Below are 15177 nucleotides of genomic sequence, written 5' to 3'. Positions count from 1 at the left end.
ACCAGCTGCAGCATGTCATACACTATATCCTGTCTAGACTCAAAATGCAGAAGTTTGAGGCTTGTCAAAGCTGAGCTGGAGTCTGATGCAATGACAGCTTTCTTAGGTCTGTTGCTCTCTACCCCCAGCAAGGCCATCCACATTGCTAACAGTTCTGCTGTGTATACAGCTTGATCATCATTAATTCTTCTAGCAAACTCAATGTTTAATTCAGAGATAACATATGAGATTCCCATTTTCGTATCAGTCTTCTTTGATGCATCCATATATATATATATATATATATATATATATATATATATATATATTGCTTCTTTATATTTCCTTGAAATGTATCTCTGTACTCTGTGGTGATCCACTTCAGCAACTTTTCCTCTAGTAAGCCTAAGTCAACTGGAACCTCTGCCAAAAGCCAAAGAGGAACCGCTGGACAGACCACTGAAGGGCTTATTTCCAGTGCACCAATTCCCATCATGATTACCTTCTGCCTTATTGTCCATCCAAAACTTTTAATTAGGTTATTTTCTCTCTCTTGACATTGCCATAATACTGACTGACTCAGATGTTTGTCTCCATGGCCCCTCAAATTCACCCAGTACACGAGAGCTAGCTGATCTCTTCTAAGATGGAGAGGCATCTCCCCCATTTCAACCTGAACTGCTGCCACTGGAGTGCTCTTAATTGCCCCACAGCATAGCCTCAGACCTTAATTTTGGATTACATCTAGCTCCTTTAATGATGTTTTAGCAGCAGACCCATACACTATACACCCATAATCAAAAACCGATCGCATCAGTCCTGTATAGATGGATTTCAGCGCAGGCCTAATTGCCCCCCAGTTCACTCCACACAAGCATCTCATCACATTCAACACTTTCTTACATTTATCTATAATTTTTTGAATATGCATTGTCCAGGTCAGTTTTTTGTCAAACCAAATACCTAAATATTTGAAGAATTCCACTCGTTCTAATTCTATTCCAGACAATTTGGAATTTCATGCTTATTTTCTTCCTAGAGATGAATAGAGTCTTTGGTTTGTCTATAGTGATCTTAAATCCCCATTTAACGGCCCATTCTTGGATTTTGTTTATTGCCTGCTGCATTTTATCCACTACAAAATCTATATTTCTTTCCTTCTTCCACATTGCTCCATCATCTGCAAACAATGCTACCCCAATTGAATTTCGTATATCCTTAAAGATATCATCAATCATTATTGAAAATAATAGTGGATTGATAATGCTCTCTTGTGGCACACCATTTTCCCCACTGTAATGCTTACTTAATTCCACATTTATTTTAACTTGAATTGAAACCCTTTTATCCACTGGAACATCCTTCCCTTTATTCACAATATTCTTAACTTAATCAACAATCCATCTTTCCACAACATATCATATGCCTTTTCAATATAAAAAAATACTGCCACTACAGATTCTTTATTCACCTGAGCCTTCTCTATTGTATCTTCTAGGTATACAATGGGATCCATGGTACCTCTACCTTTCCTGAATCCACTTTGATAATTTTGCATTAATCCTTTATGTTCCATCCAATATGTAAGCCTGTCATTTATCATCCTCTCCATAGTTTTCCCTATCTGAGATGTTAACGCAATAGGTCTATAGTTATTCACTACATGGGGATCTTTCCCAGGTTTCCTAATAGGGATGATTATAGATTCCTTCCAGGTTCTAGGAATGCGACTATTCATCCATATTTTATTATACATACTCAACACATCCTTCCCCGTATCACTTAAGTTCTCCAACATGTCTTTGTATGACATCTCCAACATATCCACGTTCAGTCTTTGTAAATACTACATCCAATACCCCTCTTTCACTAACCTCACTGTTAATCTCGTACTGATATTTTTTAAACCGTTTCTTCTCTACCTCTCTTTTCTTCAGGCTGTAAATTTCCTGTGCTGTGCACGTTGGCTAGTATTTTTGCCATGACCTCCTTACTACTAGTGATAGTTCTTTGCCCCTCGATCAGCATTGGATATCCATATTCCCTTCCATTCCCTTTCATTCTTTTAATCATTTTCCAAATTCTCTCCAATGGAGTAGTTCGACCAATAGAATCGCAGAACTGTTTCCAATTTTTTTTTTTTCTTGCCTAATTGTTTTCCTAACTTGCCTGAGATTTTTTATATTTAATTAAATTCTGAAAATTATCTGTTTTTTCAAACTTTTTAAAACGCTCTTTCTATCTTTTATGACTTCCTTACATTCCTTCGACCACCATGGTACTATTTTATTTAATGTCTTAGGCTTAGTTTTTGGAATAGCCACTCCCGCTGCAACAATTATCCCCCTGCTAACTTCACAGCATACCATATCACTAGCTTCTCTATACTTATCCCAATCTCCTTTATTCAAAATCCATCGATCTTTTCTTACTTCATGTTCCTTTCTCAATTCCACTCTTATCTTATTTCTAATAGGATAGTGATCACTCCCTACTGTACTTTCCCTCAAAACCTCCCAAATACGTTTACCTGCCACAGTTTTTGTGACAATAGTAAGATCTATTGCTGTCTACCCCTTACCTCATCTCTCCGGGTACCTGAACCATCATTCAGACATACCAACGCTTTCTCTTCCATAAATTCTTCAATTACCTTTCCATTAACAGCATCCCTCTCTGCCCATAAAGTACTATGTGCATTGAAATCCCCACACCAGACAATTTTTCCTGTCAAATCCTTCCAAATGTCCTCCAGATGCCTCATCTCTATTTGCCTGCATGGATTATAAAAGTTTATAATAGTCACCTTATCCTTACTTGACCTTATTTCTGCAACTATGTACTCCATGTTGTTTCCTATCATTATCCCTCTATACTGAAGCCCGTTTTGTAAAAAATTACAACTCCTCCTCCTTTACCTATTTCCCTATCCCTTCTTATAGAATTATACCCCTTTATTACAAAATCCAGTCTTGGCAGTAGCCATGTTTACTGTATACAAATAATATTTGGTTTTTCTTTGATCCTGTGAACATATTTCTTAAATTCTTGACCGTCAGCGATTAAACTCCTGGTATTCCACTGGAGTATAATTAAAGCCATTATGTATCCCCATCCCCTGGCTGAGACTGTTGTGCTTCATCATGAAGAAGGTCTCTTACTCTTTCCCAAGGCATTCCTTTGCATCCAAGTATTTTTTGTCAGCCTTCACAATTATTTTAATTCTTTCAGTTCTACTACTGGTCTGTGCCGAACAGCCATGAAGAGCACAAACTCGTGAAATCGTAACTCGTGTAGCCAATTAAGACTCTTTCTGGAAGTGTCTCTTCCTCAAAAGTTAGCAAGACTGAAAGACTATCACATATATTTCCTTGCCATCTTGTTTTTAGTCGTTTTACTTCCCTGACTTTAACGTTGTTTATTCCTTCTTTCAGTGACTCCACTGACTCGCTTAGGAGAATCCCAGAGATTACACCCCTCACAAACTTCTTGTCAAACGCCATTGAACACTTCACTCGCTGTCCATTTAGTGCATTTATCTTTCTTGCTTTCTGTTGTTGTTCCACATATCATCAGTAAAGAACCATTTCTCAATTTTTTAGCGCACCTGCGTCACCCTCGGCCACAAGCCGCACGGAGTGCTCAATGCCCATATTCACTCTGGACAGTCAGAGCGCTCCCAGACCGCAGGGGGCGACGATGCGACTAATGGGGATTCCACCCACAGGAAGTCCCTGCGTACAGGAACCGCATGGCATGAAATGTACTTAATGAAATGTGTCATTTCAATTAAATAATGGAGACATATTCTAGGTTTATCTGAATTATTTGATTAGAGTTTGTAGCCGCATTTATTTATTATTATTATTAAGAAAGTGATTATCGAAATACAGTCGACTAATTCATGGGTTTTGCTTTGTGTTTGAAAGGTTATCAACCTGCTCTGCACTGTTCTGTCTGATCCACCAAACCACCCTTAAAAATAAAAGATCAACAGTTCTTGAGTTGTCCTTTGCATCCACCGGAGAGAAGGCTCTTTTCGAGTTTGGGCAGAGCCGTGGTCAGTCCAAAAAAATCACACGAAACTCGACACACCTTACCTCCCCAATATCTTTTTGTAGCACTTTGGTTTGTAGGATTGGACTCCATTTATCAAAAGTAGCCCCCTCTTGCACAAGTTTGACAAACACCTTAAAGTCATCTGCACTCCTTTTCACCATATTTGGTCCCTTATCGCTATCACTATCAGCCATCTTATCCCTGTCATTATTTTTCTTTTCTTTTTAAAAAAAAATACTTTTCACCCTTCCACACTCCCGCGTCCAACATCCATCTCCCGACCTTCACTTCCTGATCCTTCACTACCGACCTCCTCACCATTCACAGTCCAGTTGTTGCAAACCGCCTGACACTTACTGGCACCAGACACGCGTCTATGCTCCTTTCCTCCAGCAGCCTTCATCGTCCTTTAGGCATCATCCGAGTTGTTTCGCCTATCCCAGCTAAGACTTCTGGACCTAGAGCGGGACCGACGTCATGATTCGGAATTCATCTCCCTACCGCCCCCTCTCTTCCGGCTCATCGTCACCAGAACTGGACTAGCGCCAATGCTCTCAGGGGGCGCTCACAACCACTTGTGGCCTCTTCTCTACTGTACCTGTTTTAAAAAGGAATGAGGACCTCTTCACAGGTGCTCCAACAATGACAGTGATTGCTACCGGTGTACTCTGGGAAGTGTAGTTCTGGTCAAGATTCAGCTCAACAAGCACATGGCCACACAAAACAAATGGGGATGACAGACACATGAGGGAAGGAGACTTTGGGGGAAAACAGACAGTCTGGTACAATAGGAGCGGTTTAAGGTTTGATGTCTGGCTTAAGGGCACTTTCAAACCTGAACTTTGCCATAGTAGGTGAACAATTTCTTCAAAATACTTGTTCTAATAGTGCATACCTTAACATTGCAATAATGAATGTACATATTTTTATTCTTTGTGTATAGTCATAGTGATTGTTGGGATTTTTAATCCCTCGGAGTTGGTTGATGAAAAGAAACATGTCAATCAAAGTTAAAAACGTTAACATTTATTTAGAAGAGAGATACATGAGCAATTCGCCGCAAAAGTCCATTTATTGCTTGCAAGCAGGAGGTCAAATACACAAGCACGTATCACTGTGTCACGGTGCTGTGGACATGGCGTCCCCGGGCAGTCAAAACGCTGAGCTTTTATACACACGTGAAGGCCATTCTCAGTGGCAGGTATGAAATGTTGCAAAACAAGTTGAGATAAAAACCAAGGTTAAGATGGGAGTAACATAGTTCCTTTGTTCAAGCATTTGTTGTGAGAACAAGATAACTTGCCCTCCCTTCTTCAGACACAGTTGCAAATCTTATCTGCTTTCCACGTCAGTTCAATACAGACAAAAAGCACTCTTTTAGCATAAGACTATGTTATAACATATTTTACCATTACATCTCTCAGTTTCCTTGTGTGCCTTATATAGTCACAGCGTCATTTCCTGCATTGTCACAACTAACAGGAACATACATCTCACATGATGCATTTCATTTTCACACTATCTTCTCAGCTATCAAGAGGAAGTAAGAGGAAAAACAGCAAGTTAGCCACACTATCCTACTGGTTCAGTTGATTCAGTAGTTTTTCCACCTTGTCAATGAGCACACCACTAGCACTAATTTAATTACCAAAAAATGAAGATTAAAACAGGAGATGTGTGTAGTGGTTCAGAGGTCCTAAATTAAACACACAAAACTGCAAAAATAAAATGCAGAATCAAACAACAAACAAGAAAATGGAATTGTCATGCTGGGGATTTAAATTATGTTGCAGATCAAGGACATTGCTGTCAGGCACAGCTGAAAAGATGTAAAGTATACCTACCCTCTTCCAATGAGGGAAACTCTTACTCTACTCTTACTGAGGCAGCTCGGAGAAGGAAGGAATGAAAAATCTGCCAGCAAGGCAGCAGTGACATGTGACAGGTTGAGAATGGACTTTTAATTCAATTCAATTCAATTCATTTTATTTTGTATAGCCCAAAATCGCAAATTACAAATTTGCCTCAGAGGGCTTTACAGTCTGTACACATGCAACATCCTCTGTCCCCAAACCCTCACATCGGCACAGGAAAAACTCCCCAAAATATGAAAAAACCCTTCAATGGGGAAAAAAGGGAAGAAACCTTAGGGAGAACGTCAGAGGAGGGATCCCTCTCCCGGGATGGACAGACTGCAATGGATGTCATGTGTACAGAATCAACAATACACTCAATTTCTCTAACTGAAATGATACAAGTAATTGCAAGTAGCAGAACAGGTGTACGGCAGGACCACTGCAGGGACAACCACCATCAGATAGAACCACCATCCACAGAGGCTTCTGTGGGGAGGGAGAGCAGAAAGATGTTGGTTTTTGATGACAGTAATATGAATCATATTTAAAGTAATGATGATGGCAGCAGCAGGTGTCAGCAGAGCCATGAGCCAGGAGTCAGAACCGGGGTCCGCACGAAACTATGATCCACGGAGACCTGCTAGGCGAGAAAGCACAAAAAACTCCCGGAAAGAAGCTTAATTAGTGATGTACATTATTAAAACATGGATGATTGTGGGAGGAGAGAGTGAGAGTGAAAGAGGGGCTCGGTGTGTCCTAAGAAGTCCCCCGGCAGTCTAAACCTAGAGCAGCTTAACTAAGGGCTGGTCCAGGCTAACCTGAGCCAGCCCTAACTATAAGCAATATCAAAGAGGAACGTTTTAAGCTTTATCTTAAATGAACTGACCGAGTCTGCCCCTCGGACTGAAAGTGGAAGCTGGTTCCACAAAAGAGGAGCTTGATAACTGAAGGCTCTGGCCCCCATCCTACTTTTTAAAACTCTAGGAACCACAAGTAGCCCAGCATCTACGGAGCGTAGATGCCTTGTAGGGCAATACGGTGTAACAAGCTCTTTAAGATAAGACGGTGCCTCACCAGCAAGTGCCTTGTAGGTGAGGAGAAGTACCTTAAATTCTATTCTTGATTTAACAGGAAGCCAGTGCAGAGAAGTTAACACAGGAGTTATATGATCCCATTTCTTAGTTCTTGTTAATACACGTGCTGCAGCATTCTGAATCAGTTGGAGAGGTTTAAGCGATTTACAAGAGCAGCCTGATAACAAAGAATTACAGTAATCCAGTCTAGAAGTAACAAATGCATGAACTAGTTTTTCTGAATCACTTTGAGACAGAAAGTTCCTGATTTTCGATATATTCCGTAGATGAAAAAAGGCAGTCCTTGAAGTCTTCTTTATATGAGAGTTGAAGGACATATCCTGGTCGAAGAGAACTCCAAGATTTCTGACGGTGCTGTTGGATACCAGAGCAATTCCATCCATAGAGACTGTATCACGTGACAGCTGACTTCGAAGGCGCTCTGGGCCTATCATGATAACTTCCGTTTTTTCCGAGTTTAACATCAGGAAGTTGCAGGTCATCCAAGTTTTAATGTCTCCAAGACAGTCCTGAAGTCTAACAAGTTGGTTGGTGTCTTCTGGCTTGATCGATAGATACAGTTGAGTATCGTCTGCATAACAATGGAAGTTTATGCGGTGTTTTCTGATAACGTCGCCCAAAGGAAGCATGTACAGGGTAAATAGAATCGGTCCAAGCACAGAACCTTGTGGGACTCCGTGACCAACATTCGTGGTCCTCGATGATTCACCGTTCACAAACACAAACTGGGATCGATCCGATAAATAAGATTTAAACCAGCTGAGTGCAGTTCCTTTGATGCCAATCAAGTGTTCCAGTCTCTGCAGCAGGATACGGTGATCGATGGTGTCAAATGCAGCACTGAGGTCCAGCAATACAAGAAAAGATACAAGTCCTTGGTCCGATGCAAGTAGAAGATCATTTGTAATTTTCACCAGTGCCGTTTCTGTGCTGTGATGCATTCGAAATCCTGACTGGAAATCCTCGAACAAAGCATTGTTTTGTAGAAAGTCACATAATTGATTCGCGACAGATTTCTCCAGGATCTTAGCGAGGAAGGGAAGATTAGAGATGGGTCTGTAGTTAGCCAACACCTCTGGAGCTAGAGTAGGTTTCTTCAGAAGAGGTTTAATTACAGCTACCTTGAAGGACTGTGGTACATGTCCTGTCAACAAAGACAGATTCATAATATCCAGTAGGGATGTGCTAATTAACGGAAAAACTTCCTTAAGCAGCTTAGTTGGAATCGGATCCAGGAGACAAGTGGAAGAGTTGGATTTCAAAATTGTAGAAGTCAGTTGATCAAGGTTGATGGAAGAGAAACCATCCAAGTAGGTATCAGGGCCCACGGCTGCATCCAAGGATCCTACATCCGCGGACGGGTTGGCTCCGGTTGGGGGTAGTAGACCATCAATTTTCTCTTTGATAGTCAGAATCTTATTATTGAAGAAGTTCATAAAGTCGTTACTACTGAGGTCCACAGGAATACACGGTTCGACAGCGCTGTGACTCTCTGTCAGTCTGGCTACAGTGCTGAAGAGAAACCTGGAGTTTTTCACTTTTAGTGAAATCAATGCACCTGAATATAAGCCGCCTAAATTTAGAATGGAAAAAATATGTGTACATAAATAAGCCACACCGGTCTATAAACCGCAGGTGTCCACGCGGCAGAGAAAACTTGGACTGAGATTTTGTAGGGGTGGCAACGGGAGGGAGGGAAGAGATACGCTACGGCCGACGGTGGGGTGGCGCGGACGATACGGTCGATGGGGGGCACCTACCTTCGAGGTTGAAGAGGAACCATCGCGGCTCGGACCGAGGTCTCTTTTTTTTAGTGTGAGATATTGGATGTGTGGCGTGAGTGCGTGTGAAAACATGCAAAAGCGTGTGTCACACAGCTAAACCATTAAAATTTGGCAGCTCCGCCATGGATTCATTAATGGCAAGATTACGTTTTCTTCTCAGACAGCCAGATTAGTTGCCTGCAACTTGCACCTGTCAGTCTCGCTCTTGCGCGTTAGCGCTTAAATAATGCAACATTAACCACGCCGTTGTATAAGCCCCAGGGTTCAAAGCGTGGGAAAAAAGTAGCGGCTTAACATCTGTTAATTACAGATTCCTCATGAAATACAGCCATAATGAAAGTTTTGTGGTAATAGCTATGGCTATATGCTTTATACAAATATATACAACATTTACAGTACTATATATGCACACACACTATATACACACATGTACACACACTATACTACATTAAAAAAAATCCTGTCCTTGTCCTCAGCGTAAATAGCACTTGTTAGGGCCTGAGCCGACTGAAAGTCGGGCGAAAGCCTTATTGTTTTTGCAAGAATTCTTATTATTATTATTAGGGCCTGAGCCGACTGAAAGTCACGCGAAAGCCCTATTGTTATTGCAAGAATTCTTCTTATTATTATTAGGGCCTGAGCCGACTGAAAGTCGGGCGAAAGCCCTATTGTTTTTGCAAGAATTATTAGGGCCTGAGCCGACTGCAAGTCGGGCGAAAGCCCTATTGAAATTGCAAGTATTCTTATTCTTTTTCTTCTTTTTATTATTTCGCCACTTCGAACGCACTTTCGGGGAATTCATCATGTTCAAAAACTCTTGAATTTTTGCACGCGCATCAGAAGTGCGCAAAATTGACGTATGATTAGGGTCCCGCAATTAGAGGAGAAAAAAAAGAACTCTCTAGCGCCCCCCAAAGTGGCCGCAATGTTAATTTTTTTTTTACTTTTACCGATTGACCTGGAACCTTTTCACACAGGTGCTCTTGGATGTGCTGTACAACAAAAAAATTATGGTATGCAAATGCGCCTACCGTTTTATGGCCGCCATTTTGAATTTTGTGAAAAACACGTTTTTGCGAACTCCTCCCAGACGCTTGGTCCGATTCTTACGAAATCTTCGGCAAAATGATCGTTGGCTCGATGCGATCAAAAGTTATTGAAAGAATGTTGATATCTCCTTTTTCAATAAAGTTATGGACCAATGAAGTTTGTAGGTTTGTGTCCTGAAAATTCAAAGGCCTATAACTTTTTTTTTTCTAACCGTCATTTTCACCAAATTTTGAGGACATGTTCACATTGAGTCCTAGAACATCCCCAAATTTTCCCAGAATATTTGAACATTAGGGGGCGCTGTGGTGATTCTGTGTATTTTTGGCCATTTCCTTCAATTTTTGCATTTACAAACGAACGAACTCCTCCGAGAGTTTAAATCCGATCCATTTCAAAATCTGGCAAGTGGTTCCTGACACCCTTGGGGTCAAAAGTTATTAAAATCAAGAGTTTTCATAAAACTACCTGGGCGTGAGCTTGCGTGCAGTTTGGAAAATTTTGGAAGATTTTTTTCCAAAATGTAAAATGGTATAACTCCAAGGAACATTGATATTTCTGGCTAGAAATGTATATTCATGATGCTTGTGTAGGCCTTTAAGTAATGCCATGCAGTGATTTTCGAAAAAGTATAGCGCCACCTATTGGCTTAGGTCAATGCAAAGTTTCTACATTTACATGTCCATTTCCTAGCCCTTTAATCTGATCAACTTCAAATCTGGGAATATAAGGCGTAAGACTGTGACGATGGCTCACAGTGAGAATTGGGAGTTTTGGACCAACTTTGTCGTGACGACGCCATCTTCGCATGAAAGTTCAAGCACATCTTCTGAGCCTCGGCACACTCCAAAACTCTTGAAAACCTCTGAGTATCCTACGTGATGACCTTTACAGACCTGATGTGGAGTTTTGGATCAAAAGTGAAAAATTGCCTCCATTGCGCCCCCTGGAAGATTTTGACGAAGCCTCGCCGGCACGCCGTTTAATCTACAAGTCTGCTGATTTTTTACCATATGTATTAAAGGGAGACTTAAAAAAGTCTCTGAGGAATTTGCTCTAAGACAAACAGGAAGGCAGTTATAATTTTTTTAGTCTGACAATTCCCTGTATTTTTGCAGGGGAGTGACCAATCCTATATCAGTGACATTTCGACTTCTCAAACCCATCAGAAAGCATAGCTCTTTCGTTAAGCTCTCGCCCCTCGATGCTAAGGTTGGAGATCGAGTCCCGATGAAATCATACTTTTTTTTTTGTTCCTCCTTTTTTTAAACGCGTGTCCGGCTGATCTAACGGACAAAATGATTCAGGTAACTCTCCTTGCTGAAGTTTTTAAATAACTGTACACTTAGAGCAGCTGTGTCACACTCGTTTCAGCCACATACGGCTGCTGGGCACAGCTGCCGTATGTGTGGAGCTGGAGGGAGACGTGAGTGAGCTGGCGTTTGCAGGCCGGTGGTGGTACGGTCTGGACGGGGCAGCCGTTCGCCAGCGTGTCGCGAGTTTGACACATCTAACCTAGACAAATAACACGGACAGTTCAATATATTTACATCTATGGATTTAAATCCGCATATTCTAACACAGATGAGCCACAGCTGGGCTCGTAATCTCGCGTGAGTTTATGCTGTTATCGCGAGAGTACGCCAGCTCTAACGTAATGTTTTTCTGTTCAAAGTAAACGCTATTCATGTTTTGCACTTTGTACATCGCCCTTACTTAATTAATTAGACTCCTGATGTGACTTACATTGTGTTTATTGAATAATGCTGCAAAATATAGTCCCCAAAGATCGCACTCTCCGCCATTTTGTATTGCGTAATCACAGTGAGCTGGTGGATCCGTTGGGAAGCAACAGGCTGAATCGACCGTCCGGATTGTACTCTTCATGCTGCTAACTGCACACCTATGCTTACATCCAAACGGACTAAACCAAGTGGAAACGCTTTGGACGGTGAGTGATGACTTTTTCCTTGTGCGTTCTCCAGTCTTACCCACTTAAATAGCGGGGATACTGCGGGGAACGTGCTAACAATGCCTCGGTGCTAACAGCTGTTTGAGGGAGAACGGTATTAGTATGTGCTATGGACTTAATTGCCAACATTAAGAGCCTGTCATATGAGGCCAGACGTGAGTCGTGTTCTACATTCAAGAGGGTTTTTATTTAGCGCAGCCCAGAGCAACCTAAGCTGAACAATAACAACCAGCATACGTCTTTTAACTAAGCTAACTACGGTAGCTTTACAGCGTCAAAAGACACCTCTTCACGCTATTAACGCCACTTTGTTTACGTTTCCGTGTGCCCTAAATAACTTGGCCCGATTGAATCACTTTATTTACACACTATGAGTAGAACCGTGCTCGCAGCAGCTAACTACTTTGTTGTTTAACTTCATTGTCTATAATCTGCCCGCAGCGTGCAGCCGGGCGCTTTGGATAAAAGCGTCAGCTAAATGACACGTAATGTAATGTGCGTCTTCAATGCTTTTCAATATGTTATATTGTGGTGGCGGGCGTGGTTTCGGCTCGGCTGCAGAGGGAGAGAGAGGGGGAGCGGCTCGGGGAACAGTGCCAGGTGAAAACAATAACGATCAGCTGGCAATGATTGTGTGTGTGTGCTCTCCCCCATTTGAGCAGTGAGGCGGGCGAGCGAAGGGAGGCCCCGAACGAGCGAGCAGGACGCCGGCACGTGTGCTGCAAAAGCAGATAAATAAAAGAATTAAAAACTGGCAGACTGGTCTCCAGCGTCTTCCTCCCAAACCCGACCCCGCACACCTTACATATATATTTATTGCCTTCACAATGAGCATGAATCTAACATTAAATGATATGATTAATATGCCCCTCATTCCAATGAAATAATATACACACGTCAAGCTCATTATGGAGTTGAAACAACAAATTACTAAACTGTAAACAGTTAATATAAGAGAAAAAAATATTGTAATCAAGAGAAATGTTTTTCAAAATGTGTGATTAACTAGTTAATTGTCTATAATCTGTTGACAGCCCTAATCGTATTCTGATAATACATGTTGGTGCTCAAATACTTTCAGATGGCCCGTGCAAAGTCATGCCACCAGTCTGAGGACATTAATGGGAATGGCACATGGGACACGTGGCTTTCAACTCCAGCGAGGTGGGAAAGCATTTCTTTATGTATATTTTGTTCTGTCTGCATAATTGTAAAAGACTTCTTCCCGCATTCGTACAACAGCATTCCATATTGCGTGACTGTCGATGGATGTAATAATTTGGCCTTCTTTTTTTCTTCCAGCACACGGCACAGGTGGGCTTCACCGCGGGCAATCGTGGCAAAGACCCAAGTCGACTGGACCACAGCGGAAAATGATCGTTCCAGAGAAGAAGTAGTTATTTACTTCTACAACGAATGGAAGAGTGACAACTTCCAGATGACAGCTCTCCACTCATCCTTCTGGGCAACTTGAACATCCGACAGAACTCGTGTGACCTACTGCGTTTATTTTCTCCTTTAGCTCTCATTTAAGTATTAAAATTCGCTGTATTTTTGCAAGAGGGGCACCAATCCTATTTGAGTGACGTTTCGAATTGTACTTGTATTAGAGCAGACAGGTCATCTGCAGAGCGTTGGCCCCTGTTGCAGTAGATGAGGGGTTGATTCTTGGCATGTTAATACTTCTTTTTTTTTTACCTCTTATTAAGGTGTTGTACTTTGTACATCGCCCGCACTTATTTAAGAAGACTCCTCATGTGACTTTAAATGTGTTAAATGAATCCAGAATGTAATATTTGTTCAGTATGCAGGGGCAGTGATTTATTTAGTCATATTTTGTTGTTTTTTTACATGACAATATGGTTTGGTACATGCTGAGTTAATGAATATACATTCTAAAGTGCGTGAATAAGAGTTGTATACGTTTATCATAGTCAACATGGTGTGGAAATATCCCTTATGTAGTTGGTCAATTGGAACTGTATTAGGCAGTAATAACAGCTAAGGTAATTACAGGTGGATATTTCTGTGAATTAACCTTGATTGAGACTGCGTCTATAAGATATACAGGACAAGAAACATGCACTGGATGTAAACTGTACGTGTGTTGAATCAATTATACGGACGCAAACTGGAGAATGAGACAAGCGTTTGCTGTGATTCTTGCGCTTCAGACTCTACCTTTATTTTACAGGAATGCATCTTTTTGTTATCGTGGTCATCGTGCCCGAGACCCGTAACGATTACTCTGCAGGTCTTTTGCAGCGGGGCAACAGCCCGGCGTCGGTGGATTCCGTTCGTGAGGCCGCAGATTCGGGTTTGAATGGCAGCCCCGAGAGTGATTTGTTTAGTCTCTTTAGTCTTTGTTGACCCGCGAGTCCGGCCGACCGCCGCCCCACCCCAACGTGCGAGAATAGGCGAAGGCCCGTTCATCGCTGCTTGCAGCTTTAATTATTATTATTATTATTAGGGCCTGAGCCGACTGAAAGTCGGGCGAAAGCCCTATTGTTATTGCAAGAATTCTTCTTATTATTATTTCACCACTTCAATCGCACTTTTGGGGCCTTTGCCATGTTCAAAAACTCTTGAGTTTTTGCATGCGCTTCATAAGTGCGAAAAATGTATATATTCTTGGGGTCGCGCAATTTGGGGAAGTGCTCTCTAGCGCCCCCTAAAGTGCTGCCTCTGGGGACATTTTTGTCCACTTTTACGGATTGACTTGAAATTTTGCACACAGGTGCTCTTAGATGGGCTCTACAAAAAAGTCAATCATGGTATGCAAATGCGCCTACAGTTTTATGTCCGCCATTTTGAATTTTGTGAAAAACACGTTATTGCGAACTCCTCCCAGACGCTTGGTCCGATTTTCACGAAATCTTCAGCAAAATGATCATTGGCTCAATGCCATCAAGTTATTAAAAGCTTGATGATAGCTCATTTTTTAGCTCAGCTCGTTTTTGATTGATGGACCAATCAAGTTGTCGGGGGTGTGGCCTAAAAAGGAAAGACCAATAACTTTAAAAGTAAAAGGCCTGTTGCCACCAAATCTTTAGAACATGTTCATATTGGGTCCTAGAACTTGCCCTGACATTTTTTTTAAAATCGAACATTAGGGGGCGCTATAGTGATTTACTGTATTTTTGCCTTTTTTTTCCGCAATTTCCACCGTATTTTGGTTTTACAAACGAACAAACTCCTCCGAGAGTTTAAATCCGATCGATTTCAAAATTGGGCAAGTTGATCCTGACACCCATGGGGTCAAAAGTTATTAAAATCAAAAGTTTTCATAAAACTACCTGGGCGTGAGCTTGCGTGCAGTTTGGACGATTTTTGACGATTTTCCTCAAAAATGTAAAATGGTATACAGTAATCCCTCGTTTATCGCG

General features: G+C 41.6%; 2 long non-coding RNA genes across 2 annotated transcripts in view; one reads left to right on the top strand and one right to left on the bottom strand.

The window, feature by feature from the left end:
* LOC134132835 (uncharacterized) overlaps positions 1-15177 on the bottom strand; it is a 391917-nt gene that overhangs the window by 345427 nt on the left and 31313 nt on the right. The window lies entirely within an intron of this gene.
* Positions 11707-13904, top strand: LOC134132834 (uncharacterized). The gene is made up of 3 exons (XR_009957020.1): positions 11707-11770; positions 12873-12955; positions 13094-13904. It is a non-coding gene; the product is annotated as an uncharacterized LOC134132834 (long non-coding RNA).

The sequence above is a fragment of the Pungitius pungitius genome, chromosome 10 (assembly GCF_949316345.1).
Source record: "Pungitius pungitius chromosome 10, fPunPun2.1, whole genome shotgun sequence".
Lineage (NCBI taxonomy): Eukaryota > Metazoa > Chordata > Actinopteri > Perciformes > Gasterosteidae > Pungitius > Pungitius pungitius.
The sequence above is the reverse complement of the archived record's forward strand: the minus strand, read 5'-3'. Positions and strand labels throughout refer to the sequence as shown.